The sequence below is a fragment of the Anser anser genome, assembly GCF_964211835.1.
Source record: "Anser anser genome assembly, chromosome: 11".
In the NCBI taxonomy this organism is placed as follows: Eukaryota; Metazoa; Chordata; class Aves; order Anseriformes; family Anatidae; genus Anser; species Anser anser.
Genome location: NC_139732.1, coordinates 20,331,764 through 20,351,418, shown reverse-complemented (window position 1 = coordinate 20,351,418; position 19,655 = coordinate 20,331,764). Strand labels below are relative to the sequence as shown.

Genomic DNA, 19,655 nt, shown 5'->3' with positions numbered 1-19,655 from the left:
CAGCTGTTATTTACAGGAGCAGAAGTGGGGTCTGGTTCACTTGTGATTCCCAAGTGGGAATCTGAGGGCAGACAGCATTCATATGAGTGTCATTAAGGGAATAGTGGTTGGTTGCCAGCATTATCACAAAATGGTTAGATGGCACATCCATGTCACTCCACAAAGTGCATAGACAATGCAGCAGAGATTCTCCATGTTACAACAGGTGGTAAAGGGTGCAGAGAGCAACGACCTAACACTTTGCAGTGGTAGGATGTATTTCTTCTGGAAATAAATTGGCTGTAGCAATCAGTAAGCTGGGCATCTAGTCTAACATATTCGACAGTAAGGAACTGGCCCTTCCAAAGGGCAGTTTTGTCCTATCCTAAAATAAATTAGGTGAAGTGACTCACACTGACTGCAGAGGAAGGCTAGATAATTAGCTTAGGTTCAATTCTTGGTTTTCAGTTGTCCAAAGTTAAGCTGGGCCGAATCCCTCTCACATACTTTTCTGGAGCGAAGAGAGGCATAGAAAAGCTTCTAACGGCAGCTCTCCTTTGATTATCCACGTTCAGTGGAAAACAGCACTAACACGTTGAGCAAGTTGTGAGGTTCTATGGCTTCAGTGTATACGTGCTGGCTGGTAAATGCTGAAAATACCGTTTCTGCCTGCAATAACACATCCTTCAATAAGTCAAAGCAGACTAATGCAAACATCAACACGTGTAAACAGTGTAACTGCAGGGGATAATAGCATGTATAGATAGCGAGTTACGAGACTAAATGTAAAAACAAGTAAGTATTCCTCTTCATCCCTCCAGACGCAGTGGTTTTGGTCCATTTTCTAGGCCTTACTAAATTGCGGAGATAGAGACCAGACCGCTTGCAGTGGTCTTCACCCTCTGTAAAGCTTGAATTTTAGCCACTCTTGTTTGCAGCATCTCCAAATTAGATGCATTTTACCTCATTAATCACTGCTAGGAAATATCACATTTTATTCACCCTGAACCCAGAGTCTGATCCCCATCATTAACTGCCATCTGCTGCTTTGTGATAAAGTTATCCTCAGGCTTCCTCTATCTGAGTCAGGTAAGAATGTCAAAATGGCATTATTAAAATTGGAAAGACTGTTGTGTCATTAGCACCCCTGCAATCACAGAGCCTGGTTGGAAAATTGGATGGGTTATGCCGTTTACAATCTGCAGTTTGGTTTTGTTTGTCGGAGACCGTAGTGACAGGCACCCCTGTCTTCTGCAGAGCTGTGGTTGAGGCCAAGTCCAGTACATGACTGCCAGGAAGGGTGGCGCAAGGCATTTTAGCGTGAGCTCTAGATACACAAAACGAACCAAAGAGGCTGGTACCATTGCACTGCGTGTCCTTGTAGTCCGTTAAATATGTGTTTGGCATTGGTAGTAGCAGACCACATGGCACAGGGCTTCGTTTCAGCCTCCAGAATTTTCTTGACTCCTCTTGCTTTCCTGGGATGCAGAACAGGTGGTTAAAGTCTCATAGCAAGGTTCACTAACCTTCCTTCTTGGACTTAGTTGGACTTTTTCACTGAATTGTACGACATAAGACCTATCTACAGTTTATCTGGTGATACTGAGTGATACGTGCATGGCAAAGCTCCAGCAAAGAGCCTTCAGAGAGGAAAAAAGTGTAATATGAAATGGCTGATCAAGGGGAGAGAAAAATATTAACAAAATAACCATAAGCCAACCCCAGAGCGGCACCATCAGTACTGACCTCCTGGCAGGAGTGCAGGGTGCTGACATGGCACCTTGCTCCCAAACTGCCCGCTGGGGACACAGCACACCAGGGGTGACCCCTAGAAGGGGGAAGGAGCTCAGATAAAAGTTATTAAATAGCATATTCTACATATTACAGCTTTAATTATGTTATTAGTTCCTTCTCCTTTAGTCAAACAGCTTGCATTGTTGTGCAGGTGACATTTTAACTGTCATGTCTTTAGCTTGATTTTAATTGGAGTAGCAATAAATTCTTGTGCCCGTGTTTGAGGTATTTTTTGTTTTTGCCTGTAGTAAGTTTTTGAATATAACAATTAAAAAGGCCTTCCTGAGTCCTTCGTTAATGTCTCCTGCTACTGCAAACACAAGCACTGTCTTTTTAATAAATTTTCACATTCCCACTTAGAAGTAATTAGGGTTTATGAGGCTTTTCTGAACACCTCTATAAAGAAGGTTTTTTTTTTATTATTTTTTTTTTAAATGCTCATTCGTAACCATGAGCTGTCTTCTGATCAGAGTGGGATAGAGCTTGTCCCTGAAAGGGAGATTTGAGGTCTCTTCTCAATTGTCTGAAGTTAGACACCAACACATGCAGCAGGATCAGACCCCTGGGAAAAGAAAGTGAACATGTGAGGCGAGAATACCTGGTGCTTTGAGGGTTCAGTGTCGATGCCCTCCTGCAGCAATACCTCCTGAGAGTTAATGAAGATTGGATCTCATCTCGATATATAATAGCTCCAACACACTGAAACTTCCTTAATAAATTTTAGGGTAGATTTTAGTGTGGAATTACAGTGTAGGTCTCTAGCCATTAAAAAATGAATTATTGTTACCGATGTAACTCAGCAGCAGAGCACCCTGACAGCAATGGCCTGAGCTAATTCCCCCAAAGATTAGTCTCTGCTCCTGGAAGATAAGTGCTCTTGCCTTGTTTCCTTATGTTGGATTTTTATATCATACCTTTTGTAGCCCTGCACCATTTTCATATGCATGTACCGTACAGTACTCAATCGACAATATCAGGGAAGGTATTATATCCCACCTAATTTGGAAAGACTTGGTGAAGGTTATCTCTGCCTCAAGCAAAGGTACTACTGGGCTGAGTATAAAACTGTTGGAATAATTTCTACTGAATACTGCCTTAAACAATTTTATTTTCCCCCCTCCCTCCTTGCATGAATCATTTGAGACATTTTTTAACGGAAAAAAAAAAAAAAAGAACAATTTAGTAGGGAAACTATAATAATATTGAATTGAGAAGTTATTTACAGGTAGCATATCTAGAGACAGACTTTAGTCCGGTTAGATACTTGAAATGCTCAAATTATTAGCTACTATTCTTTGCTGGTAAGTTTTGATTTGTAGGTCTTTTATGACGGATCTGTAATAGGCATCTTGACAATCCAGTTTCAAGCTATTTTGATTGGATGCTCAGTCTCCTGCTGTTATTTTTCCTCCCTAAATGGCTAAAGGTTTTACCCTTTTCAGTTTGAAGATGAAATTTAGTTTATATCAACAAGCTGAAGCACTGATTGCTCTGATAGCCATTCCCTTCCATTCCCTTTTTATTTTTTTATTTTTTTTTTACTTTTTAAAAGCTGACAAACAAAATACAAAATGGGCAAGAGATTATTATTTTTTTACTATTTTTTTTTAAGAATATGATCATTTATGATTATCTTTGTAACACGGCTACGTGTTTACAGGAAGATAAATATGAGAGTCTCAAACTGAGAAAACATCTATATGGCAAATACTTGTTAAAATCCTCATGAATGCACTGCATTTGCAGACATTTAATGATATGTAGGAGAGGTCTCTAACATTCCTACTTTTATGGAAAATTTTTCCTTTTTCTTTCTTTTCATTATGCTATATTGCCATCAGTGATGATGTGGTTGCCTGAGTTTTTGGTGTCCTGGTAAGTGACAGATGTGGACTGTCAGCCAGATCTCTTTCATGCTTAGAAGCAGGTTGATTTGGGTGGCACTAAACCTACAAGGTAACGTTCTCTTTCCAGAGTTCAGTTCTCTGGAACTGTTTTAAATTTTATGAATTTTCCTCTTCGAGGAACAAATAATAATGAGAGAGGAAGAGAGAGAGAGAAGTTCATCTGTAACAGGTAGAAGCTCTGCTCGTGATTTTGTAAAGCTTGTTCAGATGTGACAACCTCATAGATAGCCAGAAGCTGTATTTTTCTTGAGGAAAAAACACTAAAGTAACTGCCTTCAAAGAAGTAAGCAAATATATTTTCATGACACCTTCCCATTCTAGTAGTCTTTGCATTGTTTCAGTGGTGATAGCTTCACAGCAGTCTTTCCACCTTTATGTTGTTCCCCACCACCACCTCCCCCCCTGTTTTTTTTAAAGGAGGTTTAAATTGCTAATTGCACCTATCCTGGGATGTGTGTGGTATATTTCATAAAAAAGAGATAGATTCAATTAACATAATATGCAGACAAAGCTCATAACATTTGAGTTCAGAGCATAAAGGGGCTGCATGATAAAGCTTCTGACATTTTTTTTTTGTAAACAGAAAGGCAAATCATTTGCACAGGGCTGATATCAAAAGAGCAGGACCTCGTGCACAATTTAATTGAACGTTTCTTCTTAACTTTACTCAGGGACATGTGACATGAAAATCATTACTATATTTGGCAGGAAGCCCCACTGATTTCACAGATGAAACCAGTTGCATATATCCAAAGCTTGATGGTTTAGCAAGACGGTGGTAAGTGATTGCTTATTGTACAATCTCGCAGGCTCTCTGGGGCAATTACAAATGCAAACCTGTTACCCTGGCAACTGTGGGATTGGACAGGGCTTGAAATATCAGATCTCTTTGGATAAGGCAGCAGCATTTATAAATTTTCCTCATTCACCTTACTATAGTTGTGCTGTTGAATTGCATCAGATACCCTCTTCTCTGCTGAAAAGACCTCAGATGACTATAGAGCTAATAAATAACAGCAATTGTACAGAATAAAGCTTCCAAAATTTCACTCCATGGACCACTGCTGAGCTGTCAAGTGCCAGCTGACTGCAAGATGGTGGTTCACCCCCTGTATTTCCAGCTGTTAATATTTCACTAAAAGGCAGCTAAAAACATTAAATGTTCTCCTAATAACTCCAGAGAACAATAAAATCAACACCAAACATCTAAAGTGCTAATGCCAAGCTTGTTCTCTCATTGGTTTTCTTTCTCATCCTCTCTTTTGCTGTGGTTACATACTCTCAATTTTGTTGAATTTGGAGGCCCATCTGCACTCAATCACAATAAAGTCATATTTACATAGTTGTATGGTTTTGCTGTAAAACTGAAAGTGGGGAATTCTGCCTTGTATGGAGCTGGATCCTCTCTGGAACTCAGTTGTTCTGAGATTGATACCAAAGTACCCAGTCTTGGTGTCTGTATTGTTTCTTTAGGTTTGTCCTGATTTCAGCTGGGATGGAGTTAATTTTCTTCCTTGGAGCTGGATTTAGGATGAGAGTAATGCTGGAAATGCCCCAATGTTTTACTTGTTGCAGAGCAGTGCTTCTACTAAGTCCAGTCTTTTTGGCTTCTTGCGCTGCTCTGCCAGTGAGGAGGCCAGGGGCCAAGTTTTATATAGTCCAAACCACAAGGTTTATAGCAAGTATAGTGAGAAAAAAAAAAAAAAAAAGGCTCTAAAATGATGGAAAGAAATAAAGGTGATAAGTAGCGTGTAAAGAAGACTGACAACAGTCTCTTTTTCCCACATAGAAATAATTTAGTGGGGGAAAAGCACAGCAGGTTCATACAGGTGTCTTCACAAACAGAGGAGATAACAGGAACTACATGGGAGTTAAACACAGAGAAATATGAAGTAAAATACATTTTTTAATTGTAAGGTGAACACTGTGCACAGGGAAGCTCTGGATTCCCTATCTTTTTAAACTGTTCAAGGAAAGACTGAATTTCCTTTTTTGTGTTTTTTTTTTTTTTTATTCAATACAGGCATGATACTGTGGGGGTTTAAATAGAGAAAGATTTGTCAAAATGTATTCATGTTCAAAACCTTAGCACCAAAATGTATTTCACTCTTCCTCTGTTTAAAAAAAATAAAATAGTATTACTGTGTTCTCAATATTCTCAGTTAATGGTCAACATGATATTTTTATTCAGTCAGCCTACTTTAGAGTGTTTTGTCTAATCTTATGAGAATGATTTGGAAGAGTTCACTGAAAAAATGAAAAATATTGATTATTTATTTATTTATTTATTTATTTTGCTTTAAGAAGGGCTGTGTTCTATTGGCTTCCTTGAAGTGCACTGTTACTGGTTTGGGAACCAGTTCCTTAAACTTGTGCTAACCTTGGAGTATCCTGGGTAAGATTTCAGAAATGTCAAAATCATTCTCCACCGCTTAACTAGAATCTATCTCAGAATGTTTGTCTTGGCTTTTTGCTACAATAACTGTTAAAAGCTCTGATAACTTCTAAAACTCTTATTCTCCTTAATTAGAATTCTGGATTCTACTCATCCTCTTTTCGTCTCAGCTTTCAGCAGATTTGGCATTTGTGCCCAGCACTGGTTCATAGCCTTAAGAATGAATCCTTCTATGCAGGGAGCTTCCTCTTGCCTAATTTTCTTCCTCTGATGGTAAAAGAGTTGCCTCCAAACTAAGGTGCTAATTACATCATTGGCTTAGTGACACAACTGCTGACTTATTTTACTTACTCTTCTTAATAACTAGCACTAACTAATGATTTGGCTGCTGTTAAGCTAGGGCTGACATTAAGTGGCAGAGTCAGTGAAACAGATCCACATGCCTGTAGCTATCTAAATCCCTGTAATCTTAAAACTAGATTATACTTTTATCTTCAGAAAGAAGTTTCATGTAATGACATTTACTTTTCTTGCAGATGTCAGTGAAAGGGCTAAAGATTGTATCTGAGCTGCATCATTGTTTCATTTACTTCTTAAAACAAAAAAAAACTCTTTTTAATTATTTAATATATTATTATTATTATTATTCAGAAACAGTAGGCGTGTTTGTATATAAATTTGTGAATTTGTAGATGCAAAAAATTCTGAGGGTGGGTCTTTTTATTTTTTTTTTTGCATTTCATTTGGGGTTCGCTGCTTGTGGAATGTCAGCTAATTAGTTTTTAGGCAAATTAATCTTCAAGTGACTATAGGAGGTGCAAAGTTAATTCTCACTCATTCCTTGTTTCTTTATCACTATCTAATTATTCATGAATGTTGTAGGGGTTATGTTCTAGAAAGGCAACTCAACATGGGGTTAAGCAGTGCCCCAACAGAGGAAGTAGGGTAAAAAATTTACATATTTGACAGGCATACAGCTGCTTTGAGATTGTCATTCTCCAATTTTCATTTCTATCCTGTTGGTATTGTAAATTATTAATCAAACAATGATTACCTATACAATCCCCTGAATTTCCAAAGAGCCTTGTTAATAAGAACTAAGACATCTGTCGTGCTCAAGAGAAGTTCTGGTCTCGGAGCCAAATTTTCCCTTGCATTGTGGTTATTCATACTTGCTTACGAATCAAGAAGTTTGGCACACAGGCAGAAGTGTAATTTTGTTGTGAATTAAATAGTACAAGGAAAGACTTATGATCCAGTTTGGGATAAGGTCTTTTAAAAAACAAGAAAAAATGCTGGTTCGGGTGGTCATGAATCTGTACAATGTAGGAAAAAAGGTAAAGAAATTTCCACAGCTACTGTAGTCTAAAGGACAAAACTGAAAGCAGATAATGATAATAAAGAATTTTAATAAAAATCTGGGGAAGAGTGAGGATATATGGAGATAGTTGAGGAAGAAACAGTCAATGAGACAAAAAATATATATAAAGTCTTACAAGAGCACAATTTAATTTCAGGAATATCTGATACAAGAAGCAAATATTTCTGGAGGATCGCCAAAAAGAAGATGGACTCAGCTGCAATAACTGAAGGAAAGAAGGAAGATGAAGCCACAGAGGTAGGATTGAGAAAGTTTTGCATTATTTCATCTTTTTTATTTGCAGTTACTAGAGTTGTATTTAATCTGCAGGTAGTGAAGGTGGTCAAATGTGTTCAGTGACTAGCAGAAATAAGGCCTGCAACAAAAAGGTAGAATATTTAGAGTAAGAAGGAGGAGGAGAAAAATGCCTTTGTATAAAATAAAATAATATTTTCTCCAAAGATTAATGGAAAATAACTTTGCTGATTTTTGACAAAAACATGGTATGTTATTTGGTTTCTTTGAACTTCTAGATAAATAAATAGATAAAGAGACGCCAAGGATAGCCAAAGGTATCTAAAATTCAAAAGGCAGGCTTTTAAATCTGAAAGCAAACCATAACAGCAATATTTGAAACAGAGAAAACTTAGCAATACAAATTAAAATGATGATCTCTCACCTTGCCACTCTTTTTGTGGAGGACCCTTGAGGTCTCTCAGTCCAACATATTTCAGTGCATTCCTTGTTCGCAGCATGTTCCACTTTAAGTCCCTCTGGGACTTGGTGCTCACTTCTTTCCATCACCTCTAAAGCTTAACTCTGCATCTGTTCCCTAGCAAGACCAACACACTTGTGTTGCAGGTTTCTTGTTTTCTGCCTGTTTTCCCACCTTGTACTCCAGAATCTGCTTTTCCTTATTGATTTTTGCACTTTCAGTTGCTTTACAAGAAGTAACAACTCCTGTTCTTGCCCGAGGTTCTCACCTTGGCCTGGGACACGGAGATGTAAGCACAAACCCTCCTCCCATCCTCCCCACTGCAACCTTCTTAACAGAACAGAGCATGCAAAACAAACAGATGCCATCCATCTTAGAAACATTTCCTTTCCGAGTACCTGCTTCCTCCTGCCCTCACTTTTTAGACCACAATGAAACAAGTAGTTGGAATATTTTTATTTCTTTTTTTAGAGAGGCCAATTTAACAAAAAAAAATCCACTAATTTTTCGTTAAAAAGCTATCATTTATTAAATGGTTTATATGGTGATAGTTCTGAAGCTGATTTTAACTGTAAAAGTACTGAAGAATCGCCACATACTGATCGCTAAAGAAGCCAATGAGTTTGCCCAATGCAATTCCAGGCAAGCAAAGAATATAGGTGTTAATCAAATTGGCAGTTGGTTTAGAAAACAGAGAAGACAACTGGATTTTCAGTGATGGCAGAAGAAAAGCTGAGAACCCAGGAATGGGAACAAATATTTACTAAAGTAGATGAGAAGGTAACTCACCTCCTAAAGCTTGTCAGTGTTAGTGAGAACTGCAGGCAGACTACAGAAGCAAAACAGTAAGTAAGTACTAACTTTGCGTGCCATTTTATTTTGATCCATCACAGACAGAAATTATTTTTCAAATGGTGTGTGTCCAGCCAATTTCACTACCTCTTCTCTTTTTAAAATCAAAGCACTCTAAGTAATATAACTTTCTCTAGGGGGAAGAAAAAAAAAAAGGTAAAAAGAAAGAAAAAAATGGAAGAAAATAGAAGCATAATATCTTGATGATTTCTTAAGAGATCTCTTCTCACAATTATAGGTATCTTACAAAGGAAATTGATGTATCTTCCTTTCTTCTTTGCATGTTCTTGTTACCACAAGCTGTGCACAGCATGCTTTCAATTAATTTAAACTAACTTTCCATCTGCTCCAACAAATGTAGGATTTGAGTGAAAGACAGTATGATGGAGTGACGTGAAATACGCTAATAGCAAACACTAATGTGAGAGCCAGTCTTCTGTGGAAAATGTAACACACAGTGCACTCTTTTTAGTCCATATTAAAGGCTCACTTCAGTGAAAAATGTTTATTGTTTTTAATATTTGCCTAATCAAGATGGGGAACTAAAGCTTTAGTGAAGGAGACGGAATTTTACATTTTACAGAACATAGTAATATGAAGAATAGGATGTATCAGATCGATTCATTTTTAATTACTACTTTCATCAAGCTTTGTTATGGAATTATTTCAAAGTGTTTCTACATTTAAAACAAAAGAACACAAATGCTGAATATGATTAGAGCTTGGAATGTTTTTGCTTTGTTATCCGTTCAATCAGAATAGTATGTATTTTGTGAATATTTTGTTTTTCCCTGACAAATTAAAGTTCCAACAAAGATATTTAAATTAGAAAAGCCAAGGCCACAGCAAAACATACACAATGTCTACATTCAAGTAATGACACAGACTAAATTATAGTAACTATGTACAACAAAAGCCTTTTGCTACTGAATGTATGCACTTTACAGACATTACTGTAGTCTTTTTTTTTTTCTATTTCTTTTTTTCTTTTAGTATAAGTTAGGAACCAAACTGATTCTGGCACCCGCCTTTCAAGCAATAACCATTTAAAGCCATGTGGTAATTAAACTCTACCTGCAGCATGATTTTGTTCCCTATTGAACCCTTGAGAATAGGGTTATGGCCTTTTTCCCAATTTAAATTAGCATGTGAATTTGCAAAGTAGAATTTTTTTTGGATCCTGGTTCCTCCTCCCAATATTTCTCACATTAAATACTGTACTTTTTAACCCTGCTTTGTCCACTTTGATCAAATAGCCACAAAATTCTAGACTTGGTGAGATGCACAGGGAAGCGTGGTGGCAGCATTAGTATGAACAACAGCAAGTAGGAGATAATAACCTTATTCTTGGTAGTTATTACCTCAAAACCAATACCACTTGCACTTAAAAGTAGAGTTCCATAGAGCATAATTCTATGCAATTTTGTGCAGATCCCCAGGAAACGATGTCATATTTTCATGACAGTTATGTGCTCGAGTTCAAACTTGCAGTAAAGACCGAGGTACCTCTCAGCTGCTGCAGTCTGCAGCTGCCACCTCTTGCCAGGTTAAAATTCCTCAAGCACTGACATTTTTCTTTAGAGCTGCCCTCATTCTTGCAAGGCTGCACAAGAGCTGACTTGTGAGTGTCCTCAGAACCTACCTATAGATCAAGCAGCGTAAAAGATACCTAGTAGATGAAGGAAAGGGTCCTTCAAAGTAAGAACTTAAACACAGAATTTCTTTCCTTGGAAGAATATAAGCACCTAGCACCAAATCTCTAGCAGCAGTGTGCCCTTGTCACCAGTTTATGGCAATTTCGGGAGACACAACCTGTCAGAGCTGTTCTATTCTGCAGAAAAGAATTAAAGATTTCTCAGGGTGAGATGGTACATGAGCAGGAACTATTTAATTTCCTTTAGACCCCTTTTGGTTTGCCACAAGCAGACCCAAACAAAGAGAAGTGTGTTTGTCAGCTACTTTTCTTCACTTTAGATGTATCAGTTGCTGCAAAGATATAAGGATATGAGATGTGGAAGGTACATAAGTCTTTTTTCTGACCAGATGAGACAGGTGAGGAATTACAAATAGACATGCTTTTGGACATACGATAAAATCATTCTTCACTGATCTTTAGCAAAGGTGTTATGTCTCCAAAAGCTTGTCCTTTTTCCTATGTAATCTAAGAAAAAGTATTAACTTTCCCTATGGACCTTTCCTCCTTACTATTCTACAGGACACTTACACACCTACATCAGATAATGTCCTAGAGAATTTATATGTTCAGCCTGAAACCCTTGTCTGAGAAGTGATTAGACAAGCTTAATTAGAGCTGGCATGACAAAATATGTCAGTAAACCCGCACCATTCTGCCTAGAAAGGCATTTCCAAAGGGCTCTGACTGCTCTGTTAGTCATGCTCATTTTTCAGGTAGTATATACAGCAGTGTGTAATATTTAACCACCATTAAGTGTTTTTCCACTTGGGACTGTTTCATGCACAAGCCAACCATTTAATCAATCTCATTCATTGTTAGATTACAACTGGCGTGACTGCAAAGAAGTGAGAGGAAAGGGGAAAATGAGATGTACTGTTAGAAAACACCATCTAGAAGTGACAGATAAAGCTATTTGAAATGAAGGCAGTGGTAAATAAGTTTGGGGGTGTTTTACTTTATGCCTAAATTGGATCATTGACTGAAAAATAATCACTTGGTCCAACAAAGACATAACCTGGAAATGGGATGGAGGCAGAAGTCAACCTGAGGGTGAGTAATAGATGTAAGAGATCAAGCATGCAGCAAGGCAGTGGTGATAATACAAGTTATTTAATGCAGGAAACAATGGCAACTAACAGTAATTAGCAGTAATGCAAACACATTTTCCCTTCATAAATTTGGTGTTGGTGTCAGTGTGACTTGCCTGAATGCAGATTCAGGGGGAGAACATGGCTCTAAAATGCTAACAAGAAAGCAGGAAATAATTACCAGAGCATCACTTGTGAAGGGAAAAAAAAAATCCATGAAGATTAGGAGAAGAAACATCGAAGAGGAATGTATCAGGTCTATTGGTATATGTATTTCTAGGTCTTTCCAGTGGCCAGAAGAATAAAAACCCCTTATGTACTTAACTCTAGAGATCAAGTTGCATATTTTTAGCTTGTAGTTTCCAAATTGTGTTGATAGTCATTACTGAAGGGAAAAAGTCTTTGTCGTGAGATTAATTGCCCTCCCAAGTACAGTCTCTTACATCTCTTACAAGATGAAAATCATGTCGGAAAAGTTTTTTTTGTTTGTTTTCTGTCTCATATGAACACTTATGCCTGTATGTGCAATTGTTGTACCTATGGCCTAACATTAGCAGAGGAGTACTCTTCTAGGTTATCCTAATGTTTTATAGCTGTAACAGTTCCCTGCTAAAAATTGTTCCAAGCTGTGTTAGAAGAGGGGCTTTACTTACGAGTTGTTTCAGCATTCTTTCATTATTAAAAAATGTTATAGTTTTTGCAGGAGTAGGAGGATGCATCCTGACAAATAGCTCAGCTGTTATTTACAATATTTTTTTTTGAATTAAATAATAGATATAATTTAACCTACCTGTTTATGAGGTAAATTAGTAGGATATATTATCTGGCTTTCCTGATTGTTTCTTAGAAGCTTGAGATAAACCACACATTTACCTATATATGTATTTATATATGGTGTGTGTCTACTTCCCTATTGTTATCTGAGCAACCTGTATAAAGGTAAAAATATTTTCAGAGTCAGATTGTTCTGTGCAGCATACAAGAGACAATCCAGTTATCGGGTATTCAATATCATTCATTCATGTGCTGGCAAATTCTCTCTCACTTCCTTGTCCTTAGCAATGCTCATTACATGAAATCATTTAGTGTCACAGTCCTGAAGGATGTGAAGGATAGGATTCAAGATTAAGTAGAGCTGTTTGTGACTAGAAATACATGTAAATCTTGAGGCTTCTAGATTAAATTCAGAAGTTAAACTTGTCTAGTATAATCATAAAATGAAAATACACCATCCTACTGTCAAAGTAGTTAAATATTCAGGAGTAAGACCATGGTTAATGGGATATTAATCATTAACCATTAATCAGAGACAGTTTAGATCAGGCTGGAAGAAATCAAACTATAAATGAGCTCTGAAAAAGCCAGATAAGTTTGGATGACAAAGTCATCAAGTGGACAGGAAGAAAAAAAACCAATCTGGAGCCAGGGAAGACCTGTACCCGTGACAGACCCATGGACTATAATGAATGAACAAGTCTCTGGCTGATTGATTTACTCAGATGTTAATGAACAGTTTGCTATCAGACAGGTCTGCAGTCTCAGTACACCACTGGTCTCCTGGGAGTCATTCATTGACAGACTTTGGTCTGTCCGCATGGCAGCAGGCTGCAGAGGCTGCTGTATTTCAGTGTAATTCCTCCTCCTGTTCAAGAATGCCTTCCTAAAGAACTTCTTACGGGCAGGTATGCTGTCTTGCAGGATGGTTACAGGGGCTACGCAAATGTAGTGAAGGTACACATGAAAGTGGTTAAATCACAGACCTCCCGTCAGCCCCTAGTGAGTCCATGAAAATTCTCCAGAATTGGAAAAAGAATTGTTCTGTATTAAAGCAATCCAGAAACTGTATTCCTTCAGAGCTCCCGTATCATGCAGATGAGTAAGAGCTGTTTTTTTTTTTTTTTTTTAAAGGCCTGCACATCATTCCTGTGCTGCTGACTGAATATAGATGTGGTTTAATTTTATAGTAGGCTACTGGTAATACACGTTTCTTTATAATGTGGGAATTGATTTAAAACATGCAACACTTTTTGAAATACTTCCTGACATAAAGTTTTAGCTTCCTGGTCTGAAAATGTGGACTATAATTATTAAATGTTTAAGGTAATCCACTGTTACAAGAAATACTTTTTGAGTGCTGTTTACCATTTCCTTTGTTGTAATTTTGTTACAGTTTCCATTTAAAAAATCAAATCTTTCCTATGTGATTTAAATACTTTAGAGGTAATTATTAAGGTTAAGTACCTGGTTTACATAAGGCATGTCATCTGAATTTACAGTTAAGTAGACCATAATTGCAATATATATATATATATATTATAATATTTATATGCACTGTCTTTTGGTATACTCCAATTCTTATTATTGTCTTTTTTGTCTTGGTTTCTGAAGACTGATTTTAAATTAGTAAACAGGCTTTCAAGGCTCATGGTAACTCTTAGATAAGGTGCAAAAACAATGCTAAAATATGCAGTGATAATTGAATGTCAATTTAAGAACATGTTCCCCCTTGAACAGGTGCTTGTTGTTTCCTGTGAACTTGAGGTTATTGTTGATACACTGTTAACAGGATCCCAGGAGTTTCCATGCAGTTCATTTCACACTTGGACATTGCAATGTTTGCAACAATTCACAGAGTTCAGAAATGTCCAGGAGACTTTGGCAGGGACAGCCAAGCAAAATGCTAATAAGGAAAACAGAACAGAAGCTGGAGCCAGGTTTGACTGTTGCCAGACATCATCGGCACTACACAATGTTGACATTAAAAAAAAGAGTTCTTTCATCTCCTATAGCCATAAACCAATGGGGATTTTATTTATTTATTAACAGAGAAATAACAGAGTGAAATGGAAGGGAGGGCTTGAAAGAAGCTCATTGTGTTAGGCCAGTGACATCTCTCTCAAATGAATGAGTATCTGTGAATGGGTTTTGCCTCATAACACAGCTATATAACACAATGATCTAACAGTCAGATCAGTGTTTGTCATCCTGCAGAGTAATTTACAGCTCTACAAACTGGGAGGAAAATACTAGAGAATCAAAGGCGATCTGATTTATGGTCTTATGTTTTGGTGTAAATGCAGTAGTTGTATAAATGACATATAGGATATAAAGCAATAGAATGTCAGCCAATTGGATTTCCAAGATCTCAGGTCATTGAAATATCGGATCTTAAAAAAGTCTTCGACTTATGCTTTTCTTCTGCTTCAGACAGTAAAGTCATGTGATATAATGACTGACCGACCTCCAAAAGACAGGAATCAGAGTAGTCAGACTTACGAAGGTCCATCAAGATAAATAACACGACCCAGATTTCTAGGCAAATAGCTTGGGGTCACCATCATCATCATCAAACTTTAGTTTGCCTTTTAATCCAAAGCTCATCCTTGATTTTGGTATAAACAACATTTTTTAGCACGCCTCTGGAGCAGGACCCTCTGCTTTTAACTGTTTTTGTGATGCTGTTGTTATCAAAAGTGAGTGGCAAGTTTTCAGTGTTGACTCATGTGACATTCTACTTCTAAATAGGTTAACTTCTGGATTAAGTTAAAATAAAATAAAATAAAATGTTAGCAGGCTCCTTGAATGGCATTTCCTTAGAGAATCGGCATACTTCTTTCATCTCAATTACAAGAAAGGCAGCCAGATACATTTCATAAAAGTCTGTTCTATAACTGGTAAATGTCTTCTGACTCACAAGAAATTGGACAGCTCGTAAGAATTGTTCTTGAATCAGCAGCCTTTGGAAAGAACAAACTAACAGGGATCTACCCTAGGGAAAAGATGCTACATGACTGAGAAGCTAACTATGCTGAGAATCTTATACTTTCTAGTCCTAGGTTGTTTCAAATGTATTTGTGTAAAGGAGAGATGCCGAGAGTGGGTCTCCTCAGGAAAAGTGAGAGCTGAATGCGTTATGGGGATAAGTAATATCTAAATCTAGTTCCATCGTTTTTTAAGATTTTTTTTCCAGATTTTGTGAAGATTCATATTAGATTTTTTTTTTCCAGATTTCCTTTGAAACTATAAACAAAACAACAACAACAAAAACAATAGAGCCCTCAGCAAAACCTAAACGTAGCAGAAAATCCATCTTCTGGGCTAAAGAAGATGACTAGTACAAGTCCATGCTGCCTACAGTCCCCACTTCCATCCCTTTAAAGATATTTGAATCACACTAATTCCCATATTAATTAGTCTGTAGTACAGTTTAATTGCATTGTACTATTTTTTTTTCCCAGTGAACTGAGCTTTTAATGAGTACTCACTGTTTAATAACAAATTAAAAAAAAATAGCTTATTCTTTTGTGGGAGAGGGTAATGAAATACATCGCTTTAACTTTTATATTTGTATATATATAGACACGCATTATTAATAGCTTGATTTGGACATTACAATTATTACATTTATGCATCTACCTTTGTTATCAGTGAGCTACACCTTTGCTAAACATTGGCATTTAAATGTACCTACTGCCTTCCTCTCTCTTCTTCAGTCTAAGCAGGGCAACAGAGAAGGACGAGCTGCAGCAAGATAATTCTTATTTAAGATTGTTCCGTGAAGAAAGTATGTCTTGGATTGTATCCACTCAACCCTGGAAGACAGAGCTGTGTACAGCACACATTTTCATTAGCTTCAGGTACTCAGCGCTCGTTTGCTGAAGAACAAAGTACACAGTGCCAAGGAACAGAAATTGAGAGTGCAAGAAAGCACTGCAGCCCACAAGTTGTGTAAATGATGAAGACACCTGCAATTAAAAGTAGGGTTATTATGGAACTGATAAAAGAGTTAAAAAAGAGTAAGCCCTGATAGGTCTTTAATAAGGTGCCAAGAAAGAGCATCAGTACGAGGGTGATGACTGGATGTCAAAGGCACAGGACCCAGATGAGAGAACTGTCTTCAGAGAGTGAGAAAGAGGTGGGGGGTGGGAATAAAACAAAAAAACCCTCCAGCAACATTGTTGTTTCATACGCTGAGGGTCTGTTTGTCTTGTACAAACGCTGACTGGCAGCCCAGTGATATGTGGGCCCAGACATGCCCGTCAGGATTAATAACAGGTTTAATGTCTGGCAGGTGTCCTGGGCAGAGTCTGACAACTGCTCAGCTGCCACGTGGCCGTGGGGCTACCCGACCTTCCCAGCCCTGTGCCTGAGTGGCCGAGGCTGTAGTCCCTGCCCCAGGCAGGGTTCAGCTCTCAAGCCAGTGCCTGTGTAAGGTACTGGCACAAGGTGCCTCTGCATCTTGGCTATTTGGTCACTGTGCTGAGGTGGCTGCACTTGCCAGGAGGCTGAGTCTCCAGTTGGCTCTGCCACCAGCATGGTTTTGAACTGTGCCCTCTGACTATTTCTGTGTTTCTACCTTTACATTGCAGTTCTGTCCCTACCACCAAAACAGAGTGAGAAGAGGATGCTTTGTGGTCTTGTGGAAGTAAAAACAGAAGAGAATGCAGCTTGATGGGTACACACAGGTCAAAATCCCACCATCACCTCTGCCAGCACAATGGTGAGCAGCTGCACTGAGCCCTTGGCAGGGCTGAGTGTGCAGGGTTTTTTAGTCAGCTCAAAGAAAGGATTGCTCTCTAGAGGTGTTATTGTTTCAATTTCTCTGTGCAGGATCCAAAAGTGACACATTTTCAACTGGATTAATGCATTTTTTTTTACCAATAGTAACAATGGCAAAACTTGCCAGGTACCATGGCTAAGCTTTCTAGCACCGGTCTAGTTCTTACATCATGGAGCCAATAGCCACAGCTTGAACATGTGCACCAGCAAGTCTAAATCTTTCCTCTAGACTTAACTGTCTAAAGGAACAAGATTTATTGTAGTTACTACAATATATCATTTCTACTTTTTTTTATTGTTGGACTCTGTCACATTCGCTATCATCCCATTATGAAATAAGTATTCTGATCTTGTTCTTTTTGTTTTTGGCAATTCAGTGTATGAAAGGTTGAATATCTGTTAACTGGGGCACCTGCTCTCTAGAGGTTTTGCTGGTTTTGTTCGATATGAAGGATGATGACAGTTAAGTTACCTTGGAGATATAGGGAACATTTCAGTATATATTAGCTTCAGAGGACTTTAAAAAAAAAAAAAAAAAAAAAAAAAAGTTTACAATTACATAATTATTTTAACTATTGGGGTGTTTCAGCTCTCAGTGTTCTAGCTTTTTAGCACTGCCAGTGAACTAGGTGGTTCAAATCCCACCAAAAGCTAACTCCCTTGGTACCAGCCAAGTCAATAATACATGCTGTAACCCCAAGGCAGGTTATAATCCCTGTTTTATGGCTACTTGGAAGGTGTTTACTGCAGCTGATCAAATAGCACAAAGAATGAGACACAGATGATGTTATGTTTTATTTATTTATTTGTGTACAAAGAAGCACTGTTTGATTTGCTGTCATTTCCAAATGCAGGCTAGACTTATTATCTTGCCACTGTCCCTAGCAGATCAATTACAGCAAGTGTAGAGTTGGCAAGATAACTAGAATGGCAAAATTAGCCCCATATAAAATTTGTTCCCTGGTGGCTCCTGGCATGAAGCAAGATAACCAGTGTAAACAACAATGGCTGTATTTGTAAAAGTTAAAATTTTAGAAACCTGTTAGCGACATGAAGATTTAATCGAGTCTGTAAGAATTGTCTACTTATGGTTCATTATCCTTCTGTTAAAGTATGTCTTCAGTTTGGAAAGACAATACAGTGAAAGGTGTTTGTCTGTTTGTTTTGTTTTTCATATGTATACCCCAAGAGAAGCTGCTTATGAGCATCCTGGTCCCAGGTCAATTATTCCAGTATTGTAACTGTACTGAAGAACACTTTGCAAACAATTTAAATGTAAGAGTCCAGATACAGTTTTTCATTCTGAGTTTTCACCATGCCTGCAGTAAACAAGCACTGTAAATACTTTCACTTTTCTTATTTGGACAGTAAGTCATAAAAAATGTACATCCAGCTACAGCGATGATAGTGAGTATCCCACAATTAAAACATTAAATTAGAAAATGAGTCACGAGTTATAAAATATAAAATAATGTTGAAATGTACTGGACTACAGTAACTTACGTGCTGTTGTAACTGCAGGAGCAGCGAAGGTCATCAAGCACTGGGAGGTGGCTGAGTAGAGTCCGGCCAGAGGCGTGGCAGTTGAGGAAGAGCATCCCGGTAGTTTAACAGCAGGAGCAATGACCCTTGCTTTGTTTCTGCAGGTAAGAAGGTTGTACTGAAGTCAGAAGGGGCTGTTCTGATTTACTATTGCAGGAGAAAAATGTAACTGGATTGAACTGTGCAAAGTTAGCAAGTAACAGTAAGACTGCAATCCAGAACGTGTGCTGTTAGATGAGGCATAAGGTCAAAAGGGCAATGGAAAACTTCTACCTGACTAAAAACCTTCAGCATTTTCTCTCTCTGTTACCATTTCCTTGCTTATGATTTAACTTTATAGTGTTTCAAATGACCCTTTTAAGATACAAGGCATAGCATTAGTTTAGGACAATGATCTCAACTGACACCAAAGGAGGTGACACTCTTTTGCTGTGGCTTTCAGGTAATGACCTTTTGCTCAATTACACCGCAAGTGTCATATACACTGTTTCATCCTCTACTTATTACGGACCACATAAAAAGCCCCCTTTAGATTCAAAGCCTGATAAACCTTAGGCAATAGGCAAAGATACAAAGCAGAGGCCTGTGGAGGTGGATCTCAGGGAAAGCAAACTGCTGTGGCTTGTGCTCAAATGTTTCCTTCTAGTGCTGTCCTTCCTCCCCAGTGTCCTCTATTCTCACATGTAGTAAAAACCTTTTCCAGGGATATTCTATCTTTATGCTTCTTTGTCACTTTAGGTAACTTTCTAGAAAACCATAAAAAAAAAA

General features: G+C 37.9%; 1 protein-coding gene across 12 annotated transcripts in view; it reads left to right on the top strand.

The window, feature by feature from the left end:
- LOC310905355 (uncharacterized protein) overlaps window positions 1-19,655 on the top strand; it is a 177,283-nt gene that overhangs the window by 121,244 nt on the left and 36,384 nt on the right. For 8 of the 12 annotated variants that reach the window (XR_014588956.1, XR_014588957.1, XR_014588958.1 and 5 more), the window contains 4 exons: window positions 7,593-7,693; window positions 16,280-16,423; window positions 17,156-17,286; window positions 18,867-18,991. The gene's annotated coding sequence lies outside the window, so the exon portion shown is untranslated. Of the gene's footprint in view, window positions 1-4,351; window positions 4,459-4,480; window positions 6,076-7,592; window positions 7,694-16,279; window positions 16,424-17,155; window positions 17,287-18,534; window positions 18,832-18,866; window positions 18,992-19,655 lie in introns of those variants that run through there. The other 4 variants (XR_014588959.1, XR_014588966.1, XR_014588967.1 and 1 more) reach the window with 4 other exon arrangements.